This window comes from Schistocerca cancellata, chromosome 9 (genome assembly GCF_023864275.1).
Source record: "Schistocerca cancellata isolate TAMUIC-IGC-003103 chromosome 9, iqSchCanc2.1, whole genome shotgun sequence".
Classification (NCBI taxonomy): domain Eukaryota; kingdom Metazoa; phylum Arthropoda; class Insecta; order Orthoptera; family Acrididae; genus Schistocerca; species Schistocerca cancellata.
This window is the reverse complement of record NC_064634.1, coordinates 421,148,990-421,175,544: the sequence shown is the minus strand read 5'-3', so window position 1 is coordinate 421,175,544 and position 26,555 is coordinate 421,148,990. Positions and strand designations below refer to the sequence as shown.

General features: G+C 46.2%; 1 protein-coding gene across 2 annotated transcripts in view; it reads right to left on the bottom strand.

Annotated features, from left to right (window-relative positions):
• Nucleotides 1-26,555, bottom strand: part of LOC126100398 (fatty acyl-CoA reductase 1-like) — a 252,381-nt gene that overhangs the window by 152,677 nt on the left and 73,149 nt on the right. Inside the window, exon 2 of one of the 2 annotated variants that reach the window (XM_049910994.1) lies at nt 3,344-3,443. The exons of the other annotated variant lie outside the window; for it this stretch is intronic. The gene's annotated coding sequence lies outside the window, so the exon portion shown is untranslated. The remainder of the gene's footprint in view (nt 1-3,343; nt 3,444-26,555) is intronic. 2 annotated transcript variants of the gene reach the window in all.

Below are 26,555 nucleotides of genomic sequence, written 5' to 3'. Positions count from 1 at the left end.
CCAATGAGGAATATTTCGAGGGACATTTCGATTTATGGACTTTGTCTTATAACCAAGGGAAACCTTTCGACAACCTTGGTCTTAATCGGATGATTGTACCCGTTTCTTAATTTCTTTTTTGTGACAATATTATCACTACTGGAGACAGAGAAGTATGGTTCCAAAATCAGAATATTTGGGAGCAGATTCGTTATTCTGGTGTTTACCTATATCCAAGCGAAATCTCCCAGAAACCATGGTCGAAAATGAAGGATTAGAGCTATCGTTATTTTGTCTCTCGGGCAATACTGACTCAGGCAAAAATATGAACACTGCGCGCGCAAGTGTGTGTGTGTGTGTGTGTGTGTTTGCGAACACCATTTCTATGAAACGCGTGGACTGTGTTATTTAAGATAACAGTCAACAAGGAACTGTACGTTGCACATGTTTGAAAGTTTGAACAAAAACTCTACTTGTTGTGGTTGGTTGATTCTGGATAGAGGACCAAAGAACGAGGTCTTCGGTACCATCGGATTAGGGAAGGATGGAAAAGGAAGCCGGCCGTGCTCTTTCTAGGGAACCGTTACAGCATTTGCCTGAAGCGATTTAGGGAAATCACAGAAAACCTAAATCAGGATGGCCGGACGCGGGTTTGAACCGTCGTCCTCCCGAATGCGATTCCAGTGGGCTAACTTCGCTCGGTAGTACTTGTTGTGTATTAATAACCTGACCGTTCTCCATAATGAAGTTCTGCCTGACAAAAGCTGCACAAATATTCAGCCAGACATTGAGAAGATTCCAAAGTGGTGCAAAAATTGGAAAACTTGCATCAAATATTCATAAATGCCAGACTGTGCTGCTCACAGAACGAGAAAAGGTAATATCCTATAATTATAATGTCAATGAGTTAGCTGGAATCACTCATCTCATACGAATGTCTAGGTCTGACAGGAACAGAAAATATAGTGATCATATAGGTGAAGTAGGTGGTAAGATACAGGGAAAGTTGCAATGTCTACAAAGCCGATTGCTTACAAACAAGTCGCGCATCTCATCCTTGAATATTGCTTAACTAGGTGGGAAACCATTCCAAAGAGGAAAATCAGGGCATGAGCTTATACAAAGAAGGTTTTTCTCACTCAGTGGAGATCGTCATGGATGTTCTCAAAATCCTTAACTGGCAGACACTTTAGGATAGACACCAAGTATCTATGTACTGAAGAGTAATTTTTGGTACTGGGTAGAACTGTTCAAAAACGGCTGAACCTCAGTGACTGACGAGCAACTACTAGCGAAGGTTCGCTATGGTACTTTTGTTCCAGACAAGCCATTTAATTTGTCTACACGAAGAAAGAAGAAGCTCAGTGCAGACGAGCAGTTGAAGTGTAAGTGTCAACTCCTTCGCTTGAAACGCGAATTGGCGTCACTATTCGTGAAGATCGACGATTTACAGTGGAATATATGTCAATAACAGTTGCAGTATATGTTGCCACAGTTCATAACTTCATCAGTCACAAGCTCAAGGAGAGCCAAACAAACACAAAAGTGGGCGGAAGAGTTAACACAGCAACCAAGGGAACAAGACTCAGAGTGTGACCAGATTTGAAAGAAAACTTTGGAAGAAAGGGTGACCCTTTCCTAAACAAGATTTTAACGCGAGATGAAACTTGGGTCTCCATTTTGAACCATAGTCCAAGAGAGAAATTATAGAATGGAAACACAGCTCACCTGTCCAAAAGAAATTAGAACGCAAGCGGGAAAAGCAACGTTTGGCGTCTTTTGGGATGCCCAAGGTGTCGTCCTTTGTGATTATTTGGAAGATGTTGATGAACAAAGTAAAGCGAGTAATGAGAGGAAAACGTCCCCGGATGTCAAGGAAAAGGCGTGATATTGCTACACGACTATGCTCGCTCCCACATTGCCCAGCTGACCCAAAAAACCATTTACAAATGTGGCCTCATCCCTATACATCAGATTTGGCTCCCTCAGATTTTCGCTTGTTTGGTCCACTCAAGAGGGCATTATGTAGGGAAAAGTTCAGCGACAACGAGGAAGTCAAAGAATTTGTAGCAAAGCGGCTCAAACAATGAGACAAAGACTTCTTTGCATAAGGCATAAAAAAATAGCGCATCGTTGGGAGAGGTGTATAAATATTGGTGGGGATTATGTTGTGAATAAGCTAAAGTGACCTTTTGTAAAAATATAGTTTTTGTCTTCTTCAATTTGTCTCTTTAATTATTGGATGTCCCTGGCAGAAATACAGTACAATATGTATTGTTCCCGTAGGCACAACGAAGCCAAGATTACATCTAATTACAGCACACACAGAGGCATTTAAACAACCATTCCTCCAGCTCTCGATGATCGAATGTGATTGGAAGAAGTTCTATGCTGAGAAGTACCCTCTGCCGTGTCCGCCCGGCTAGCCACGAGGTCTAATGTGTTGCTTCCCGACCGTGAAGGCGTGCCGATCCCCGGCACCAATCCGCCCGGCGGGTTAGTGTCTAGGTCCGGTGTGCCGGCCAGCCTGTGGATGGTTTTTAAGGCGGTTTCCCATCTACCTCGGTGAATGCGGGCTGGTTTCCCTCATTCCGCCTCAGGTACACTGCGTCGGCGATTGCTGCGTAAACACCGTATCCACTTACGCGTACAACATAATTATTCTACCACGCAAACATTTGGGGTTACCCTCGTCAGGTATGAGACGTTCCCAGGGAGGGGGGCTCCACTGGGGGGCGAACCCCACAATAACCCTGGGTTCAGCGTGGGGCGGTGGTGGGGTGGGTGGACTGCTGTGGCCGTTGTGGGGTTGTGAACCACTAAGGGCTACGGCGGGGCGGAGCCTTTCCGTCGTGTATAGCTCCTCGGTTTAATACATACATAGATACATACTCTCTACCGTGCACTTCACATTGGTTTGCAGAGTGTAGCTTTAGATGTAGGAGTATCATGCTTGCTAGCAGTCGCGCCGCTCTCTATTTCGTCATAATTTCCCATAATTACAATCTGCCTTTGCAGTTTGTTTAATCTGTGAAGCTAAAGTTGTGCAAATGTCTGTAATTTTATGATGAATTTCGTACCGACATTAGGCCATGGACATGATTTCACGACCACATCATTGGGTGCATATGTACAAACGGTATAAACTCGTTTAAGCTTAAAACTAATACCTGACCCTACTGCCGATAATGATATCTCCAACATAAGGAGATGAAAGTTTAAAAGACACAGAAATATTTCCTACGCTACAGTCTAACATCCATATAACAAATATCGTCAAGGGCGCAAATACCGGCGTGATGGTCTGCATTTTAGCACAGTTTGATGAAGAGGTAGTGGAATCACAGTAACTACGTGTACTCACGTTTCTAAACAGTGTCGGTCTGCCAGAGTTCGAGGCGTTCAGCATCCAGGGCGGTCGCGGAGTGAAGAGATGTCCACGCGGCACAATGCACGGTCCGCACCTGCAAGTGGGAGAAATTAGTCCCGGAATATGGCGCCCCTCCGGTTTCGACGTCCGTATCAGGAGAATGCGGAGCGAGCCCATCCGAAAGCGATTAGTAACAGGAAGTGAGCGAACGGGTAGTAAACAAGGTGGGCGCTTCCGTGTCAGCTTGTTGAAGTTACCATTACCGTCCTCAGTGTAGCCGAAGGTCAGCCACAGAGCTCAGTGATAAGAGGCGGAAAAGCAGGCTCACAGTATTGGGGAGTTTGGTTTCCTTTTTTTCTGTGACATATTCTCCAGAGAGACAAAAACTAATAGCGGTAGACAGGCGTCCACAAGAAACGTGTCGGTGCCTACCACTGTCGTATCGTTTGTCCAAACGTGGCACTGAAAGTGCAGGCGGTCTTTATTCCGCTACATTTCATGGTATTATCCGTTGCTTCTCTCTTTCTGTTTTGTCCCAAGCCTTATCTAATAAAAACGTGTGCCTATGAAATATTGTCTCAGCTGAGTGATTGGATTTGCTGTTTCCATTCAGAAAGGTCACAGGTCTTAGTAACTGACCTAGCGAAAAGTGAAGTTCTCCATGAAGCGCTCATTTCCCTCTTCCGTTCTTAGTCTATTTAAGCGATTTAGGAGATAATTCGTCTTAAAATGTTTGGAAATGTTACTGTCAGTACATTCTAGTAGGATCATCAGAAAATGAAAAGGCATTATGAAACAATTTAGCCAAGATGTCTGCGTAGTGAGAAAAGCGCTAATTGATCCTGCACAATAAAAAGTCTGAGGCCTTTCAAAAGACCGCCAAATAAATTCCTTTAAATTTTGGTTACATGATAAAGCATACAAATTTAAATGTTGTCGATTCGATTAAATATCTAGGGATTACAATTACGAACCGCTGAAATGGAACAACCATTGAGAAGTGTTGGAGGCGTGAGGAGGAGGAGGCGAGCAGACAAAAAATTAGAAGACGCAAGAAACCTATGAGACGGCCTACAGTACACTTGTCCGTATTTGTCTGGAGCATAGCTGCACGTTATGGGATCCTTACCAGTTCAAAGGAGAGAACCACCAATTTTCCCTTCCAAATGCCAAAATGCTTTGTTGACTCCCGCCTACATGAGGAGAAATGGTCATCCTAATCCTACCACGCGTAGAAAGATAGGTGTTCATTTATTCCACGTCCTAATCGAGGGTGGAATGTTAAAAAAAAGAAAGAACGGGTGTTTAACGCTCGTAGTTGAAATAATTAAAAAAATAGACTGAACGTGAAGACTCTGCTAAACGCTTACATGTGAGCTGCAGAGGGGTCGTGTAGATGCAGAAGTAGATGTCTGCACGAAGTAAGATTCAAATGGTTCTGAGCACTATGGGACTTAACTTCTAAGGTCATCAGTCTCCTAGAAATTAGAACTAATTAAACCTAACTAACCTAAGGACATCACACATATCCATGCCTGAGGCAGGATTCGAACCTGCGACCGTAGCGGTCACGCGGTTTCAGACTGTAGCGTCTAGAACCGCTCGGCCACACCGGCCGGCTTTAAGTTATTGTTTTAGGTTTATAACTACTTCAGTTTTGTATGACTCATGTAAGAGCGTAATATTGTTGACAATCACGTGCATGGTGCGAAATGATCGACTTAAAAGGACAATGAATAACTTAACACGGATACCCAAAGAGATGAAAGTAGACTGCACGGCCAGTTTCCGTCGTCGTAGCTGACCTTAAATAGTTAATTGTGCTAGACTTCCCCTTTGGTATACCAAAAACTACCCATGCAATACACTAGTATGAGCAAAATCTTCAGTTACTTAAGTAGAAAGCTACATTCTCTTGACTTGTCTAAAAATATGATGATGTATCATCAGTTGTTAAGTCCATCCCCAGTAGCTGAGTGGTCAGCGCGACAAAATGTCAATCCTCAGGGCCCGGGTTCGATTCCCGGCTGGGGCGGAGATTTTCTCCTCTCAGGGACTGGGTGTTGTGTTGTCCTAATCATCATCATTCATCGACACGCAAGTCGCCGAAGTGGCGTCCAATCGAAAGACTTGCACCCGGTGAACGGTCTACCCGATGGGAGGCGCTGGTCACACGACATTATTATTATCATTTGTTAACGCTGCAGAAAGCTTATTGACTACGCCAGTAGCAAAACGAAAGTCAGGTTGTGGAGTTATCTTTTGAAACGATTGTCAACGGAAGAAAATCAAGTACTGGTGACACGACTAATTTTTCATATCGCTGGAAGGACACGAGTCTTAATAATCAATCTACACTCCTGGAAATTGAAATAAGAACACCGTGAATTCATTGTCCCAGGAAGGGGAAACTTTATTGACACATTCCTGGGGTCAGATACATCACATGATCACACTGACAGAACCACAGGCACATAGACACAGGCAACAGAGCATGCACAATGTCGGCACTAGTACAGTGTATATCCACCTTTCGCAGCAATGCAGGCTGCTATTTTCCCATGGAGACGATCGTAGAGATGCTGGATGTAGTCCTGTGGAACGGCTTGCCATGCCATTTCCACCTGGCGCCTCAGTTGGACCAGCGTTCGTGCTGGACGTGCAGACCGCGTGAGACGACGCTTCATCCAGTCCCAAACATGCTCAATGGGGGACAGATCCGGAGATCTTGCTGGCCAGGGTAGTTGACTTACACCTTCTAGAGCACGTTGGGTGGCACGGGATACATGCGGACGTGCATTGTCCTGTTGGAACAGCAAGTTCCCTTGCCGGTCTAGGAATGGTAGAACGATGGGTTCGATGACGGTTTGGATGTACCATGCACTATTCAGTGTCCCCTCGACGATCACCAGTGGTGTACGGCCAGTGTAGGAGATCGCTCCCCACACCATGATGCCGAGTGTTGGCCCTGTGTGCGTCGGTCGTATGCAGGCCTGATTGTGGCGCTCACCTGCACGGCGCCAAACACGCATACGACCATCATTGGCACCAAGGCAGAAGCGACTCTCATCGCTGAACACGACACGTCTCCATTCGTCCCTCCATTCGCGCCTGTCGCGACACCACTGGAGGCGGGCTGCACGATGTTGGGGCGTGAGCGGAAGACGGCCTAACGGTGTGCGGGACCGTAGCCCAGCTTCATGGAGACGGTAAAGAGATGGTCCTCGATGATACCCCAGGAGCAACAGTGTCCCTAATTTGCTGGGAAGTGGCGGTGCGGTCCCCTACGGCACTGCGTAGGATTCTACGGTCTTGGCGTGCATCCGTGCGTCGCTGCGGTCTGGTCCCAGGTCGACGGGCACGTGCACCTTCCGCCGACCACTGGCGACAACATCGATGTACTGTGGAGACCTCACGCCCCACGTGTTGAGCAATTCGGCGGTACGTCCACCCGGCCTCCCGCATGCCCACTATACGCCCTCGCTCAAAGTCCGTCAACTGCACATACGGTTCACGTCCACGCTGTCGCGGCATGCTACCAGTGTTAAAGACTGCGATGGAGCTCCGTATGCCACGGCAAACTGGCTGACACTGACGGCGGCGGTGCACAAATGCTGCGCAGCTAGCGCCATTCGACGGCCAACACCGCGGTTCCTGGTGTGTCCGCTGTGCCGTGCGTGTGATCATTGCTTGTACAGCCCTCTCGCAGTGTCCGGAGCAAGTATGGTGGGTCTGACACACCGGTGTCAATGTGTTCTTTTTTCCATTTCCAGGAGTGTAAGATGTGTTGAAAAGCGCTTAAATTGTCCAAGCTCATTAACACACGAGAGCTTTACCATGTGATTATAGCGTAGATGCGAATGTAGATGAATTAAACAAGAAGCTTAGTTCAGCATTATATGTCCTTATAATCATCTCTCATTGCTTTAATGTAAATACCAGAGTGTTCGCTTGTTTTTACATATTTTCACTCTCTCGTGGGCCACTGCACCTAAAGTAAACAGCGGAAGCGACGAGTAAGAATTTGTGAAGAGTACAGGCTGGGCAAGAATTTCCCTACCACCGTAACACCAGTTTAGTATATAATGTTATTATTCAGCATTGGTAGCTATGTTACTTCTAATCAGGTGTTGGAAACAATTGTTGGAATTCACGCTTACATGCTTTTGCAGTCATAGCCGTAGTCGAGCTGGAAGATGCAAGCGGTCATAGCTTCATTACCGAGGAACGACAAAACACAGAACGGACAATGAGACTGATAATGGGAGCATTCCACGAAAGATTTAGTAAGGCTCCACAGCCAAAGTCATCTGGATTGGTAAAGACCTGCTTTTGCTTTTGGCAGTGCTAAAGACAGGCCGCGGAATGGAAGAAGAAGACACAACAGGAAGGAAACATGTGCCGGAGTCTCTGCTTCGATTGAACAATCTCCTACGAAATGCCATGCGGTCTAAGGCGCCTTGCCACGGCTCGAGCGGCTGCCCCCGTCGGAGGTTCGAGTCCTCCCTCGGGCATGGGTGTGTGTGGTGTCGTTAGCTTAAGTTAGTTTTATTAAGTACTGTGTAAGCCTAGGGACCGATGACCTTAGCAGTTTGGTCCCATACGAACTTACCACAAAAATTTCCTACGGAATCGTCACGTAAACGTGTTTTAGGAAACGATATGTCGAGAACAATAACGCGAGCTCACATGACAAAATATATTAAGATGAGACCTTTCCGACCGCCGTTCGTAAATGAGTTATCGGACAGAGACCGGAATGGGCGCGTTTTAGCATGTCATGCTTTGTTAACTCAATCTCCAAATTGCAGTGAACCGTGCCAAAGTTATGTTTTCAGAGGAATATGCCATTTATCGCAGCTTACGTGCTAAATCTATTTGCGATTGGTCCAAAGAGAATTCTCGTTGTCCGATCAAATTAGAAAGAGGAACCCTCCTCACGTGATGATATGGGCAGCGATGACATCAGAACGTTTGCTGTGACCGTACTTTTTGTAGAGACGTGAATGGCGCAAATTAGTTAAACGTGTTACAAACGTGTTTGTCCGCAGCTCATGGTCTCGCGGTAGCGTTCACGCTTTCCGAGCACGGGGTCCCGGGTTCGATTCCCTGGCGGAGTCAGGGATATACACCTGCCCCGAGATGACTGGGTGTTATTATCATCATTCATCCCCGTTATTGTCGGAGGAAGGCAATGGCAAACCACCTCCGTTAGGACCTTGGCTAATACGGCGGTCCGGTTCTCCCGCATCGTCCCCTACGCTTTGTCAAGGAGTATGTAACCTCATCATCATCACAAACGTGTTTAATACCTCAGCTTGAGAACCGGGGCGTCACAGAATGCACATGGCTGCAGCAAGAAGGAGCGGCTCCTCACCATGCTCTTGCAGTGCGCGAGTTCCTAAATGAACACTTTCCAGGACCGATTTAGGTCTTGGTTCATCAGCAACAGTAGCTCTCTTGATATGGCCACCGAGAGGTTCTGACCTCATCACACTTAACGACTTATTATGGGGAGTCATTAATGGGCGTGTATGTGCTCGGAGTTATGCCACAAACAAAGAAGTGCACAATGTTCTTGAGGATGGATTTCGCACTATAACACCGGACGTGCTCAAAATATGTCAAGAAAAACATCGAGGCGTATGGAAACATGTTTGCAACATGACGAAGAACATACCGGTATAATGGACACTTAATACGTAACTAATTACTTGTACTAAAACTAATCAATTCAGTTAGCATTAGAGGATAAGGGGATTTCTCGCCTATCCGTTGGATTTGAAAATGAAATCGTCGTATGGCGTTTTTGACCGGAAGACCCCATCTAGGGTTCATCTGGGCAGTCAGATGCTCAACAGTTGGACGTCTCTTCGCCCGTACTCATGTCATCAGCCGTCATTCATCACAGTCATCTACGACCCGTGGTGCACAACTGTTGCCTAGGCGCCAGTTTTGGATAGCGCCGTTTTGCCATGCAAGGAATATTTTAACCACGGCGGCACACGAACAGCTTACAGACTTCGCCGTTTCAGGAATACTTCCACCCTTGGCCCGAGAGCGAACGATTATGCCCTTTATGACGTCAGGTAAATCGCTCCATTTCCGCGTTACGACAACGACTGCACTGCTGTCCGCGTCTCCCCTAAACGCTTCATATATCCTCCACTGCTAGTGCTGCCACCTATCGTCTATGAGTCATTGTTGCAGGCTGACGTAGAACATAGACGGTGGTCACATTAATGTAACTGTACCGCATATTAAGTTCTTATTAATAGGATTCATTGTTAAAAGATGTAAGTAGGCACTGTTGTTTTTTTTTTTAAGAATACCAGTGCAATCACGTATATATTAAGTTAGAAATAGTGTACTGGATCTCCTGATCCCGTCTGCCGCTAGAGGGCTCCGAATTGTTGCGTGTAGCGTGGTGATGAGTAACTTTACTATGTCGGTGTATGAGAGACCCTCTGTAAACGGAAAGCACGAATTAGTTCATCCACACATGGAGCCCTCTCATCTTAAGCATGACTTTGCCGGACCACACACGAGCACGGTCACATCTGTAACATCCCTCGCCTTGGGTTCACTGTCATCGATCATCCTCGATATACACAATGTGATCAAAAGTATCCGAACACCTGACTGAAAATGACTTACAAGTTCGTGGCGCCCTCCATCGGTAATGCTGAAGTATGGTGTTGGCCCGCCCTTAGCCTTGATGACAGCTTCCACTCTCGCATTAAATCAGGAGCTGGAAGGTTTCTTGGAGAATGGCAGTCCATTATTTACGGAGTGTTGCACTGAGGTGTCGATGTCTTTCGGTGAGGCCTGGCACGAAGTCGGCCTTCCAAAAATCCCAAAGGTGTTCTATAGGATTCAGGTCAGGTCACGGTGCAGGCCAGTCCATTACAGGGATAATATTGTCGTGTAACCACTCCGCCACAGGCTGTGCATTATGAACAGGTGCTCGATTGTGTTGAAAGATGCAATAGCCGTCCCCGGATTGCTCTTCAACAGTGGGAAGCAGGAAGGTGTTTAAGACATCAATGTAGGCCTGTGCTGTGGTAGTACCACGCAAAACAACAAGGGGTGCAAGCCGCTTCCATAAAAAAAACACGCCCAAACCATAACACCACCACCTCCGAATTTTACTGTTGACACTACACACGCAGGCAGATGACGTTCACCGCGCATTCGCCATACCCACACCCTGCCGTCGGATCGCCACTATGTGTATGGTGATTCGTCACTCCACAAACGTTTTTCCACTGTTCAATCGTCCAATGTTTACGCTCCTTACACCAAGCGAGACGTCGTTTGGCATCTACAGGCGTCATGTGTGGCTCATGAGCAGCCCCTCGACCATGAAATCCAAGTTTTCTCACCTCCCACGTAACTGTCACAGTACTTGCAGTGGATCCTGATGCAGTTTGGAATTCCTGTGTGATGGTCTGGATAGATGTCTGCCTATTACACATTAGACCCTCTTCAACTGTCGCCCTGTACGCTTTTGTGCTGTACGTGTCCCTTCACGTTTCCACTTCACTATCACATCGGAAACAGTGGACCTATGGATGTTTAGGAGTGCGGAAATCTCGCGTACAGACGTATGACACAAGTGACACCCAATCACCTGACCACGGTCGAAGTCCGTGAGTTCTGCGGAGCGCCGCATTCTGCCCTCTCATGATGTCTAATGACTACTGAGGTCGCTGATATGGAGTACCTGGCAGTAGGTGGCAGAAAAATGCACCTAATATGAAAAATAGTGTTTTCGGGGTTGTCCGGATACTTTTGATCGCATAGTGTAGTCCCGACACGGCCCTATGCGACTTCCATATGTTTCTAGATCTCGGAGAAAACCTTTGAGCAGTCCATTTGAATAGTGGCGAAGACTTGCAAGCAGAGGGGCCGTTACGGCTCCGTCAACGAATATTCTACAGTGACGTTACCAACAAATTGATCCCTCGATAGGAGAAAAGTGTTCTTTGCCACGGTGGCTATGTTGAGAAATAAATAGGCAGACATGAAGAATAAAGACAAAAAGAGTTAACGAAGTTGATATTATTTTAAAAAAGCTTTCAGGGTTTTCGTATGAAAAATTCGGAGGTATTACTTTCTAGCACACCCTCGTACAATCTACTTAAGAGACAGCAATGAGAGGAAATATGCACTCTGCATTACAAAAAAAGTAAAACACCCAGAAAGCATGGTCAGATGTCAATGAAACTATGCACACACCGAGCGAGATGGCACTGTGATTAGCACACTGGGCTCGTATTCTGGAGGACGACGGTTCGAACCCGCGTCCAGTCACCCTGATTTAGGTTTTCCGTGATTTCCCAAATCGCTTCAGGCAAATGCTGGGACAGTTCCTTTGAAAGGGCACGGCCGATTTCCTTCGCCATCCTGAGATAATCCGAGCTTGTGCTCCGTCTCTAATGGTATCGTTGTCGATGGGACGTTAAACACTAATCTTCTCCCCATCCACAGCATTGGCAGGTATGTTAATGATTAGAGCTGAAACGTTCTGTGGCAAGTAGAACGGCCTTTAGAGTACATTAGTGCTCTTCGTGCTTAGTTTTGTTACCAGTACTGGTAGGGTATGGAAGAAGAATGAAGAGCTGAGTGATCACTGTCAAGGCCACGGAGACGCCATGTAAACGTGTGAGACAGCGTTATCAGAAACAGCCAGAGTTTTAAAGGGGCCTCACTGTGGATCTCCATTCGGTCGAATTGTACAGTGTCCAGACTTAGGGGCATTCGGCTGTGACAGTGGCCCAGTGTTGCACTGCATCGCAATATGAGGGCAGCCATATTCGTCATCAAGCTTCCGGTTGGTCCACATCTGACCACCACAAGGGAGAATCACCGTACTGAGCACCGAGCACATCGTATCCCTTCTTAACATCTGCGCTAAAACGCTAAAAAACAAACGGTTACGTCTGGAGAAGTGCCATGACCAGGAAGTATGGATTGCTGATGCATGAGCCGCATTGTGTTCAGCGATGAATCATGATTCTGCACTATTGAGAATGATCTTTTTCGATGTGTTGACTTCGTAACAGTTCCTATTCGTCCAACGTTTCGGAGAGGCACAGCAGTGTTACTCCTGGCTTCACGGAGTGGGAAGCCATCGAGTACGGGTTACGGCTGATAGCGATTGAGAAGGAACGGTTGACGGCAAAACGATACATCACGGACATCCTGCGGCCTCATGATTTCCTCGATAGTATCGTGGTGCCATTTATCAATAGAAATGCTCTATAACACATGACTTGTGTATCTATGAACGCTCTGCGTGATGTTGAGGACTTCTTTGACCAACAAGATTTCCCTGTCTGTTCCCGATGAAACATGCGTCTGACCAGATTGGACGTCAACTCCGTCCAAGTGAGAAGGATATCAAGGATTACATTCAGCAATTTTGGACTACGTTGCCTGGAGAGAAGGTACAGATTGTTTATGGTCCACTTTCCAATCCAATCACTGCATCCATCCTGGCCAGAGGAGATGCAACGTTATGGTGCTGAACTGGCTCATACTGCCAAGTTCTTTTTGAATTTTACTCGAGATTGTAATCACTGAAATAACATCAGCACGTGCAGTTTCATTCCGTTTCCTCTCCCCCTTTTGAGTGCTTCTTTTTTTGCGCGCAGGAGAGGTTCGGTGAGATTCGAAACGGAAGGAAGTCTAGGTTTCGGAATCTTGCGACATTTAAACAACTCACTCAGCAGTATTTGCGTGGAGAGGCGGAATGCAAATTCTTATCTCTGAGACGTGGCGCATGCTGCCGGAATCCCGCGCTTTCGCCCTTGTAGCGAGGTCGGCACACGCGTTCCTCTGGGGAAAGTGGGGGACGCACTAGCGAAAGTACTTTACAGCTGCGAATTGCCTTTATAGTACGGTATGCCAGCCCTCCACACAGGTATAGGGCACTGGCGCTAAAGAGTGCGTGTGAGCAGGATCACTAAGATTCCAGATAGAAACAAACGAGTACGGAATCTGTTAGGCGTAAAGTTAAAGTTGGTATAGGGATGACAATTTTGTGTCACCAAAAGATTGCCCTGATATTTTACTGTTTTACCCGGACTAAATTACAATTTCATATCAACCAGTTTTTGTTGTGTATGAAAGTAAGTTCGGCTTTAGTAGAGTCGCAGTTTTCTTGATCGTTTTTGAGATTCCACGTCTCGTATTCCAAGTTCAGTTATGTCTGAAAACAGTACATATCCAAGACTATAGGAAACAGGTGACTTCATTGTTGTTCAAGAAATAATGTTCGGCCCGTTTCTTCTCATACGTCTATGACGTCGGCTGCTACATACAGCTTTAATCATCCTATACCACATTATCTATGAGTGTGTATGTGTAGTTTTGGAGCGTCCTTGACACTCATCATCTTGAAGAAAAGTCCTACTCGTTCGAGGCTACCCACACATTTCTTAACTATTTATAGTGAGGGGAAGACGCTTTAGGAATTTTCACGTACTTTGAACATATTTTCGTTGGTGATAAGCAGTCGAAAAGCAAACATTTTACGACAGAACGATTTTCCAGTCCACCTATTTGAATGAAAGGTCTTCATCAACTATATCATCGATCAAGCTGACAGTTGATGTACGCTATTTTTCAACGTGTACCTACACGATAAAAATTAAATTTCCTTTGTTATCAATTAGATCTGCGTACCAGACCGAGAAATTTTGACCCTATCCGCGTAACCGTGCCATCACTTTCACTTCTGGATCGAAATTCTCAGATTATCCTTCTTCCCAGTTTTACCCCTTGTGGAATGTTGGGAGAACGCAGTGAATCATATAGCTTCAATGTAAACACCAGTTTATGTATGCTCATAGGAAAAGTATGAGCAGCAAAGTTAACACTGATAACAGTACAATAATTACTCAAATTGCAACTAACACTGACTGTTTGAATAGTTTCTCTATCTTTAAACTGCAACAGATAAATATAAACACGTACAATTTTACCAATGTAGGAGAAACTACATTCTGTATCAACTCTCCTCCACCAACAGGCCGGCCTAGGTGGCCGAGCGGTTCTAGGCACTTCAGTCTGGAACCGCGCGACTGCTACGATCGCAGGCTCGAATCCTGCCTCGGGCATGGATGTGTATGATGTCCTTAGGTTGGTTAGGTTTAAGTAGTTCTAAGTTCAAGGGGACTGATGACCTCAGATGTTGTCCCATAGTACTCAGAGCCATTTGAACCATTTTTTTTTTTTTTTCCTTTGGGAAACTTTCTATTCGGATGCCATGTTGCTAGGGGCTTGCATATTGCGTATATCCGTTCTACTGATCAATCGAATCATGTCTATTGCTGTGTCCCATATCGCCACAAATTTTGGGACGCAAAACAATGTTCAGTTATTTCCTCCAAAAATACACTCCTGGAAATGGAAAAAAGAACACATTGACACCGGTGTGTCAGACCCACCATACTTGCTCCGGACACTGCGAGAGGGCTGTACAAGCAATGATCACACGCACGGCACAGCGGACACACCAGGAACCGCGGTGTTGGCCGTCGAATGGCGCTAGCTGCGCAGCATTTGTGCACCGCCGCCGTCAGTGTCAGCCAGTTTGCCGTGGCATACGGAGCTCCATCGCAGTCTTTAACACTGGTAGCATGCCGCGACAGCGTGGACGTGAACCGTATGTGCAGTTGACGGACTTTGAGCGAGGGCGTATAGTGGGCATGCGGGAGGCCGGGTGGACGTACCGCCGAATTGCTCAACACGTGGGGCGTGAGGTCTCCACAGTACATCGATGTTGTCGCCAGTGGTCGGCGGAAGGTGCACGTGCCCGTCGACCTGGGACCGGACCGCAGCGACGCACGGATGCACGCCAAGACCGAAGGATCCTACGCAGTGCCGTAGGGGACCGCACCGCCACTTCCCAGCAAATTAGGGACACTGTTGCTCCTGGGGTATCGGCGAGGACCATTCGCAACCGTCTCCATGAAACTGGGCTACGGTCCCGCACACCGTTAGGCCGTCTTCCGCTCACGCCCCAACATCGTGCAGCCCGCCTCCAGTGGTGTCGCGACAGGCGTGAATGGAGGGACGAATGGAGACGTGTCGTCTTTAGCGATGAGAGTCGCTTCTGCCTTGGTGCCAATGATGGTCGTATGCGTGTTTGGCGCCGTGCAGGTGAGCGCCACAATCAGGACTGCATACGACCGAGGCACACAGGGCCAACACCCGGCATCATGGTGTGGGGAGCGATCTCCTACACTGGCCGTACACCACTGGTGATCGTCGAGGGGACACTGAATAGTGCACGGTACATCCAAACCGTCATCGAACCCATCGTTCTACCATTCCTAGACCGGCAAGGGAACTTGCTGTTCCAACAGGACAATGCACGTCCGCATGTATCCCGTGCCACCCAACGTGCTCTAGAAGGTGTAAGTCAACTACCCTGGCCAGCAAGATCTCCGGATCTGTCCCCCATTGAGCATGTTTGGGACTGGATGAAGCGTCGTCTCACGCGGTCTGCACGTCCAGCACGAACGCTGGTCCAACTGAGGCGCCAGGTGGAAATGGCATGGCAAGCCGTTCCACAGGACTACATCCAGCATCTCTACGATCGTCTCCATGGGAGAATAGCAGCCTGCATTGCTGCGAAAGGTGGATATACACTGTACTAGTGCCGACATTGTGCATGCTCTGTTGCCTGTGTCTATGTGCCTGTGGTTCTGTCAGTGTGATCATGTGATGTATCTGACCCCAGGAATGTGTCAATAAAGTTTCCCCTTCCTGGGACAATGAATTCACGGTGTTCTTATTTCAATTTCCAGGAGTGTATAATTTCGGCAGACGGTTTTAACTGGATGGAGTAAAGTTTGGAGTTGGGCGCTATTGTCCGGTTTACCACTTTGTACCAAGTCAGTTTGGCGCCTTCTGGCATTATTTTCATCGCGAAATTTTCCCAGACGATTTTCCAGTTGTGCTGAGGTACTCTAACTTCCCACTTATTAGAAACTGGGATTTCTTTGAGAGCTGTGCACATTTTAGGAACTTTTCCTTCTTTTAGGACGTCCATTGGTATGTACTCTACAGAGAGATGATAATTTCGGATGAAATTTAATGAGTCTAGTGTATCCACTTATTTACCGGCGTTAGCTTTGATGTCGTGCAATATTTAGAAAACAGTAGAGCAGTTGGCGATTGTGGTCTCTTTTCTATTACACACCTAATTCTGTTGACAAGTAGTGACGCGCATTTTGCGTTGAAGTCCATTAGTCTCAGTCCACCCTCACATAAGATGAGGGAGCAGGTTTGCAGAGAAATCTTAAAAACTTCACTCCTCCATACAAACGACCATACACTGATCAGCCAGAACATTGTGACCACCGACCTAGTATCGATATAAACCCGCCCAGGCGATAGCAGCGTTACTTGCTAGTCGGACACCTGCACGGTGCATGTAATACACTACTGCCCATTGCAACTGCAACACCACGAAGATGACGTGCTACAAACGCGAAATTTAACCGACAGGAAGGAGATGGGTGTGATATGCAAATGATTAGCTTTTCAGAGCATTCACACAAGATTGGCGGCGGTGGTGACACCTACAACGTGCTGACATGAGGAAAGTTTGAAACCGATTTCTCATACACAAACAAAAGTTGACGGGCGTTGGCTGGTGAAACGTTCTTGTGATGCCTCGTGTAAGGAGGAGAAATGCGTACCATCACGTTTCCAACTTTGATACAGGTCGGATTGCAGCCTATCGCGATTGCGGTTTATCGTATCGGAACATTGCTGCTCGCGTTGGTCGAGATCCAATGACTGTTAGCAGAATATGGAGTCGGTGGGTTCAGGAGGGTAATACGGAACGCCGTGCTGGATCCCAACAGCCTCGTATCATTAGCAGTCGAGATGACAGGCATCGTACCCGCATGGCTTTAACGGATCGTGCAGCCACGTCTCGATCCCTGAGTCAACAGATGGGGACGTTTGCAAGACAACAACCATCTGCACGAACAGTTCGACGACGTTTGCAGCAGCATGGACTAACAGCTTGGAGGTCATGGCTGCGGTTACCCTCGATGCTGCATCACAGACAGGTGAGCCGGCGATGGTCTACTCAACGACGAACCTGGGTGCACGAATGGCAAAACGTCATTTTTTCGGATGAATTCAGGTTCTGCTTACAGAATCATGATGGTTGCATCCGTGTTTAGCGACATCGCGGTGAACGCACATTGGAAGCGTGTATTCGTCATCGCCATACTGGCGTATCACCCGGCGTGATGGTATGGGGTGCCATTGGTTACACGTCTCGGTCACCTCTTGTTCGCATTGACGGCACTTTGAACAGTGGACGTTACATTTCAGGTGTGGTACAACCCGTGGCTCTACCCTTCATTCGATCCCTGCGAAACCCTACATTTCAGCAGGATAATGCACGAATGCATGTTGCAGGTCCTGTACGGGCCTTTCTGGATACAAAAAATGTTCGACTGCTGCCCTGGCCAGCACATTCTCCAGATCTGTCTCCAACTGAAAACGTCTGGTCAATGGTCGCCGAGCAACTGGCTCGTCACAATACGCCAGTCACTACTCTTGATGAACTGTGGTATCGTGTTGAAGCTTCATGGGCAGCTGTACCTGTACACGCCATCCCAGATGTATCAAGGCCGTTATTGCGGCCAGAGGAGGTTGTTCTGGGTACTGATTTCTCAGGATCTATGCTCCCAAATTGCGTAAAAATGTAATCACATGTCAATTCTAGTATAATATATTTGTCCAATGAATACCCGTTTATCATCTGCATTTCTTCTTGGTGTAGCAATTTTAATGGCCAGTAGTGCAGTACCAGTGAGCGCGCTGTCCAAGGGTAGAACGGGGAAACCGCAAGATCTATCCGACAAGGGGAGGCCACTGCGTTGGGATCACAGATTTACTTGAAACTTTGTACATCTTTACTAGGCTATTAAAACAACATAATGTGCAAGTAGTAAGGTGCACTACTCTGACAATTCCGAGAAAATATCAAGCGAAATTTTAAGCATCTATTATGTAACTGATGTATCTGCGCATAGATGCCGAATGTTAGAGTCCGTGATGTTCAAGTGGTTAGCCTACGATTTACGGAAGACTAACATGTGTGAGACGACGGTTTGACTCCTACTCGCACATAATTTTCGATCTATATCTTTTTCATCAGTGGTCATACTATTTCAATTGTATGAAATTCGAGGGATGATATAATGTACAAAAAAAAAGAAACACGTGTATTTGCATGAAGTTTTAATGAATTTCACGTTATTTGACTGCTTAATACTTTAAATTAAATTTAATTGCTAGAATAAACCCATTTGTAACTATCGACAAGTACATGAAGAAACGTATTGATTTTTCCTGAAAATGTAAACCTATCGTTATTTGCGAAATCCCCTATACATGCCTCTGGTAAGGCACCCGGAACCACTTTACACCTCGACGCTTCGAGCTGCAGACACAGAGGCAGGATCCATTTGGTAGTTAACCTGCGCAGCGGTGAGACGTCGCGAATGTAACATGAACTAATAGTGTAGGTGAATACCTCTTGTACTACAAAAGTGAAGGTTTGAACGGGATTCAAACAGTCGCCTCATATACTCTCGTCTTGTCAAGGCCAAACGCCAAACACTTGACCACCATGAACTCTAACGTCCAGTTTCCACGTTCAAATACATCAGTTACATTACAGACACGTGAAACGTCTCTTGCGATTTTCTCGGAATTGCCCAGAGTAGTGCACCTTACTACTTCCACATTATGTTGCTTTAATGTCCTACTTAATGTGTACAAAGTCTGAAGTAAATCGGTGATCCCGCCTTAGGCTCCCCTTGTTAGTTTGACCGAGGGCAAATTGTGATGGCCCAGAGTCTCGGCACCAGCATTTCGGAAACTGTGGATGTTCGAGGAGTGCTGTGGTGAGTGTCTTCAATACGTGGCGAAACCAAGGTGAAAACACGTCCAGATGTCATGGGACTGGGCGGTCACATCTCATTACACATGTCGGAATTAGTAGGCTGGGCAGACGGCTAACTGTGGAGGAACTAACATCAGACTTTAATGCTGGGCAGAGGACAAGTATGTGTGAACACGTAGTGCACCGAACACTCCTAACGATGGGTCTCCGCAGCCGACGGCCTATGTATGTGCCAAAGTTAACAACACGTCGTCGGAAACTACGACTTAAATGGACACGTGATCATTGGCACTGAACGTTGGTACAGTGGAAGAGCGTTGCATGGTCTGATTAATCCCGATGCCTTCTTCATCATGCCTGTGGGAATGGGGGGAGTAGGAGGTTGGAGGGGGGGGGGACAACTCCTTGATAATTGTACTGCGGGACGGAGACAAGCTGGCGGCGGTTCCATTACGCTCTGGGGAACATTCACAATAGCATGCTGGCATCCATGGGGCCAGTGGAGATGGTACAAGCCACCATGACGGCCAAGGAGTATCGCACACTGATTGCAGACCACGTACACCCCTTCATGACCATCATGTTTCCCGACGGCAGTGGCATTTTTCAGCAAGGCAATGCACAATGTCACAAGGCCAGGAGTGTGACGGAGTGGTTCTCGGAACATTGTGGAGAGTTCAAAAAAAAAAAAAATCAAATGGCTCTGAGCACTATGGGACTTAACATCTATGGTCATCAGTCCCCTAGAACTTAGAACTACTGAAACCTAACCTAAGGACACCACACAACACCCAGTCATCACGAGGCAGAGAAAATCCCTGACCCCGCCGGGAATCGAACCCGGGAACCCGGGCGCGGGAAGCGAGAACGCTACCGCACGACCACGAGCTGCGGACTGTGGAGACTTCCAGTTGATGTTCTGGCCTCCGAACTCGCCAGATCTGAACCCAATCAAACACATCTGGAATGTGATCAAACGTGGAGTCAGAGCTCACCATCCCCCTCCCCGGAATTTGCGGGAATTAGGTGACCTGTTTGTGTAGATGTGGTACCAATTTCCCCAGCGACCTACCAACGCCTCACTGCTTCCATCCCACGACGCATCGCCGCTGTTATCCGTGCCAAAGGTGTGCGTACCGGCTATTAGGTAGGTGGTCATAACGTTCTGCTGATCAGTGTATCGCTTGCTGTATAGCCGTACCTATCATTTTGGGCACTAGGAGGACCTGAGCTAAGTATCAAACTACAGGGTTATTACAAATGATTGAAGCGATTTCATAAATTCACTGTAGCTCCATTCATTGACATATGGTCACGACACACTACAGATACGTAGAAAAACTCATAAAGTTTTGTTCGGCTGAAGCCGCACTTCAGGTTTCTGCCGCCAGAGCGCTCGAGAGCGCAGTGAGACAGAATGGCGACAGGAGCCGAGAAAGCGTATGTCGTGCTTGAAATGCACTCACATTAGTCAGTAATAACAGTGCAACGACACTTCAGGACGAAGTTCAACAAAGATCCACCAACTGCTAACTCCATTCGGCGATGGTATGCGCAGTTTAAAGATTCTGGATGCCTCTGTAAGGGGAAATCAACGGGTCGGCCTGCAGTGAGCCAAGAAACGGTTGAACGCGTGCGGGCAAGTTTCACGCGTAGCCCGCGGAAGTCGACGAATAAAGCAAGCAGGGAGCTAAACGTACCACAGCCGACGGTTTGGAAAATCTTACGGAAAAGGCTAAAGTAGAAGCCAATTGCTACAAGCCCTGACACCCGATGACAAAGTCAAACGCTTTGAATTTTCGGCGCGGTTGCAACAGCTCATGGAAGAGGATGCGTTCAGTGCGAAACTTGTTTTCAGTGATGAAGCAACATTTTTTCTTAATGGTGAAGTGAACAGACACAATGTGCGAATCCTCACGCATTCGTGCAGCAAATTCGCAATTCACCAAAAGTTAACGTGTTTTGTGCAATCTCTCGGTTTAAAGTTTACGGCCCCTTTTTCTTCTGCGAAAAAAACGTTACAGGACACGTGTATCTGGACGTGCTGGAAAATTGGCTCATGCCACAACTGGAGACCGACAGTGCCGACTTCATCTTTCAACAGGATGGTGCTCCACCGCACTTCCATCATGATGTTCGACATTTCTTAAACAGGAGATTGGAAAACCGATGGATCGGTCGTGGTGGAGATCATGATCAGCAATTCATGTCATGGCCTCCACGCTCCCCCGACTTAACCCCATGCGATTTCTTTCTGTGGGGTTATGTGAAAGATTCAGTGTTTAAACCTCCTCTACCAAGAAACGTGCCAGAACTGCGAGCTCGCATCAACAATGTTTTCGAACTCATTGATGGGGACACGCTGCGCCGAGTGTGGGAGGAACTTGATTATCGGCTTGATGTCTGCCGAATCACTAAAGGGGCACATATCGAACATTCGTGAATGCCTAAAAAAACTTTTTGAGTTTTTGTATGTGTGTGCAAAGCATTGTGAAAATATCTCAAATAATAAAGTTATTGTAGAGCTGTGAAATCGCTTCAATCATTTGTAATAACCCTGTATTTGCGTGTTGATTCACCTGACAATATCCCCCTTCAGTGACACATTAACACAGAAGTGGTAAGTATTTCAAATACCTCAGACAATGGATAACCTCGATCTGACCTTGATCAATGGCTGCACCAAACTGGAGGAAGCCTACCACCTACGTAAGAATATTAACAAATCTAAATCCGTTTCCCTAAATTTAAAATTCTGACACAACACCGTCGAGTGACCTTCAGTATTGTAAGCCGCATAATACCTGAACATTGTCAGAAAGAACAACTCGAGAATCTCGCAGTAAAAGATGGAAAGAATTTGAGAAAGATCGTGAGCTACATCAAAGAAAATGGTGAATATAGCTTCAGAAACTAAGAGCTCACCTGGATGTAAAGTGCATTATAACAGCAATGAAATTTTCTGCAGTTTTGGAGACACGGTGGACAACTGGACACTCACGTCAAGCATTTTCACCACTGTTTCTAGAGACACCTAGGTCAAGTGGACAAGACTAGTTAACAAAGGACTTCAATGACTAAAACTCGACGACAACGACATTAACGGCAGTGATCAGTACTGAATGCTGAGTAGAGCATCAGATTCTGTCCAGTCGCCAACAGCAGTGAAATTGCGTCCGGGAACTAGAGTTGCATTTCAACAGCGCCCATAGCGCCAGGTTGAAAGAGTACTGGGCTAAGAAGGAACCTCGCAAAAATTAAGCTTTTGTGAATCGTAAGCAGTGCCGTAAACCAGAACAGAGGTAAGCCATTATCATTTAGAAGGGCAAATGAACTGAAAAGCAGCGTCTGAAATCATGTTCAATTTCTGGCAGGAATGTGAAAATCACAAGGAAAACCCAACAACCGTTGATTCAAATAAGGGTGGAAAATTACTGCTCCAGAGATGAGGATATGAAAGATTTTCAAATTTTTCGCAGGTACTGTTCGACCTTCTGGAAACATAGAGTGACGGGCAGCAGGAACGGGGGGCATAAAAGATTTACAGAATGAATGCACGAGAGCAGTGATGTTTGTGCGTCATTACGTCACGTTGGAGAGACTACCGTCCGACGATACCGTGGCAGAGGATAGGAACGATGAAAGAGGGGGTAGAGGTACCTGTTGCACAGATGGCCTTGGCTGTTGGCTGGCGTGTGACGTCAGACCCCCCCCCCCTTTGCCCCCCCCCCCTCTCCCTGCGGTGACAGACTAAACGGTAGCGGAGCCCGACCTCTAGGTTAGGTTGAAAGGTGATAATTTTGTTGAGAGTTGGCGAGCCCAACGAATGTGAATGCCAAATAAGTTTGTGGTAACAGGTTGACTTGTAGCGTGGCGTAATGTTCACGCTCGCGCCACAATTAAACGCACTTCCCCGTATTTAACGCATTTTTCATCACAAAACCTAAAACTGGGAGCTAAACTCAAAACTCTGTGATTGGACTGTCAAGAGGAATGGTCTGCAACATCCAAAATTTACGACTGTCGCTACACACTAATTCAGTCCACGATTCCAGACACAATCATCGAGGAGCTTCATGGCAGCTATATCACGGCTGAAACTGAAAGTTCAATAAACACCTCTGTCGGAACAACTTATGCGCCCCTCTCACACAGAGGAAGAAGATCCAACCCATATATTTCTACAAAGTCCTCGGAAATCATTAGTTCCCAAGTAGCCCCAAAAACTTGTTAGCATCCAGCGATACGGGAAGTATAAAATACTGTACGAGTTCGTCAACAACGCCAACATCCCAATGTAGCTCCCTGCGCTGATAATCTAATGCTCTTGATAATAAGACATCCAGGGGAAGACCAAAGCACACTTAACGGACTATATTCACACGTGCTACTCAACACGATATGGGACGCTGAGCCTGTAAATGCTATAAGTGTATGTCACTATGCACCTCCTACGTGTATGCGTGAATACTGGTGCATCTATAATATCCAAATCCGGTTCTTGTATATTTTTCTCATGTTTTGTCTAGATGGTACTTACAGACCTGCACAAATATTCAATTCTCTATCCCCAGATTTCGAAAAAGTTCTTATAGGATATACAGAAGAACATTTTATTTTTAATTTAGATACATATTCATTAAAATGAATCCATTGGGAATATCTCAAATGTCTACCAACAGCGCTCTATCATTTCTTTTACGAGTAGCATTTTCATAGCATTCTACCTCTACATATCCTGTGTTACATTTACGTCTTGTCTATTCGTTTCGGGATACTGTGGACGTAAAATTTGTTTTATGTCCGACTCTGTCCTTTATTAATCCTGCGTCACTTCGTAACAGGGAACAACTTAATGTATACAGCAAACTGCAGTACAACATTTCCAGTGTATAGGCATGTTCCGACAGTCATTAAATTAAAAAAGGAGAAAAACTCAAAAACATGTATTAGATAATCGAGAAGTGTTTTTTTATTTATTTGTATTTCATTGATAAAGAGTATTTTGATGCATCTTGTGCACATAGATGATAATTTCGTAATGATATCACAAAGCTTCAGGAATGATGGAGAAGAATAAATGTATAAATTTGATGCAGGGAACCATGGTACGTAAACAATCGAGTCAAAAGTTATAAGCAAAAATCGTTCCGATACCTCTGACAGTGGAATACATAAACTGGTACTGTTCTTCCTAAGACTGCATGGCAGGCAAATTTCAAAGATGGTGGTATAGATCAAAACAAGCAAAAATTATAAAGTAAAGTTGGGTTGTAAAGTGCATACCGTAAGGGCTATGGGCATTTGTTTAGGAGAAGAGATGTGTTTCACACTAGCGAAAATGAATAGTGTTCATACTTCTTAAGTTTTGTATTTTAAAGCCCTTATTTACAGGACTTTTTTTCCTGTTTTAGTCCATACTGTCTCCTCCAAAAAAACGGAAACCAAAGAATTTGCACAACAAGAGATGTGTTTCACAGTATCGAAAATGAACAAGCACTTTAGAGCCCTTGTTTTCTTCCATACTGCAGCCTCTGAAAGTTGCCTACCCTAAAATCTTAGTAACAATAGTAACGGTAATGTATTCCGCTGTCAGAGGTATTAGAAAGATTTTTGCTAATAACTTCTGACTCGGTCATTTCCGGACCGCTCTCTTATTCAAGGCTGATACATGCACCCTTCTCCATCATCCCTGTAACATCATTACGAAAAAAAATGGCTCTGAGCACTATGGGACTTAACGTCTACGGTCATCAGTCCCCTAGAACTTAGAACTACTTAAACCGAACTAACCTAAGGACATCACACACATCCATTCCCCAGGCAGGATTCGAGCCTGCGACCGTAGCAGTCGCGTGGGTCCAGGCTGCAGGGCCTAGAACCGCTCGGCCACTCCAGCCAGCTAACATCTTTACAGAATCACACTGTAAATCGTACATGAAACACGAAAACTGCAAGGTGGGAAGGAGGGGGAAATCGTAACTTCTAACGGGGCCTGTGCTTGCACGACGCTACGACTCACTACGCAGATAACGCCTTGAAGTATTCCAGTCGATGGCTGGCCGATGTGGCCGTGCGGTTAAAGGCGCTGCAGTCTGGAACCGCAAGACCGCTACGGTCGCAGGTTCGAATCCTGCCTCGGGCATGGATGTTTGTGATGTCCTTAGAAATATGAATGTTTTAATTGGACCACTTTTTTCGCTTTCTGATAGATGGCGCTGTAATAGTCACAGACACATGTCTCACAGTTTTAGACGAACAGTTCGTAACAGGTGGGTTTTTTAAATTAAAATACAGAACGTAGGTATGTTAGAACATTTCATTTCGGATGTTCCAATGTGATACATGTACCTTTGTGAACTTATCATTTCTGAGAACGCTTGCTGTTACAGCGTGATTACCTGCAAATACCACATTAATGCAATAAATGCTCAAAACGATGTCCGTCAACCTCAGTGCATTTGGCAATACGTGTAACGACATTCCTCTCAACAGCGAGTTCGCCTTCGGTGATCGCACATGCATTGACAATGCGCTGACGCATGTAGTCAGGCGTTGTCGGCAGATCACGATAGCAAATATCCTTCAATTTTCCCCACAGAAAGAAATCCGCGGACGTCAGATTCGGTGATCGTGTGGGCCATGGTATTGTGCTTCGACGACCACCTGTCATGAAATATGCTATTCAATACCGCTTGAACAGCACGCGAGCTATGTGCAGGACATCCATCATTTTGGGAGTACATCGGTAGAACATTACGTAAGAAATCAGCATACATTGCACCATTTAGATTTCCATCGATAAAATGGGGGCCAATTATCCTTCCTCCCATAATGCATCGCCATGCATTAAGCTGCCAAGGTCGCTGATGTTCCACTTGTCGCAGCCGTCGTGGATTGTCCGTTGCCCAATAGTGCGTATTATGCCGGTTTACGTTATCGCTGTTGGTGAATGACGCTTCGTCACTAAATAGAACGCGTGCAAAAAATCTGTCATCGTCCCGTAATTTCTCTTGTGCCCAGTGGCAGAACTGTACACGACGTTCAAAGTCGTCGCCATGCAATGCCTGGTGTAGCATTCTCAACACCGACGTTTTTGAGATTCCCGATTCTCGTGCAGTTTGTCTGCTACTGATGTACGGATTAGCCGTGACAACAGCTAAAACACCTACTAGGGCATCATCATTTGTTGCAGGTCGTGGTTGACGTTTCACGTGTCGCAGAACACTTCCTGTTCCCTTAAATAACCTAACTATC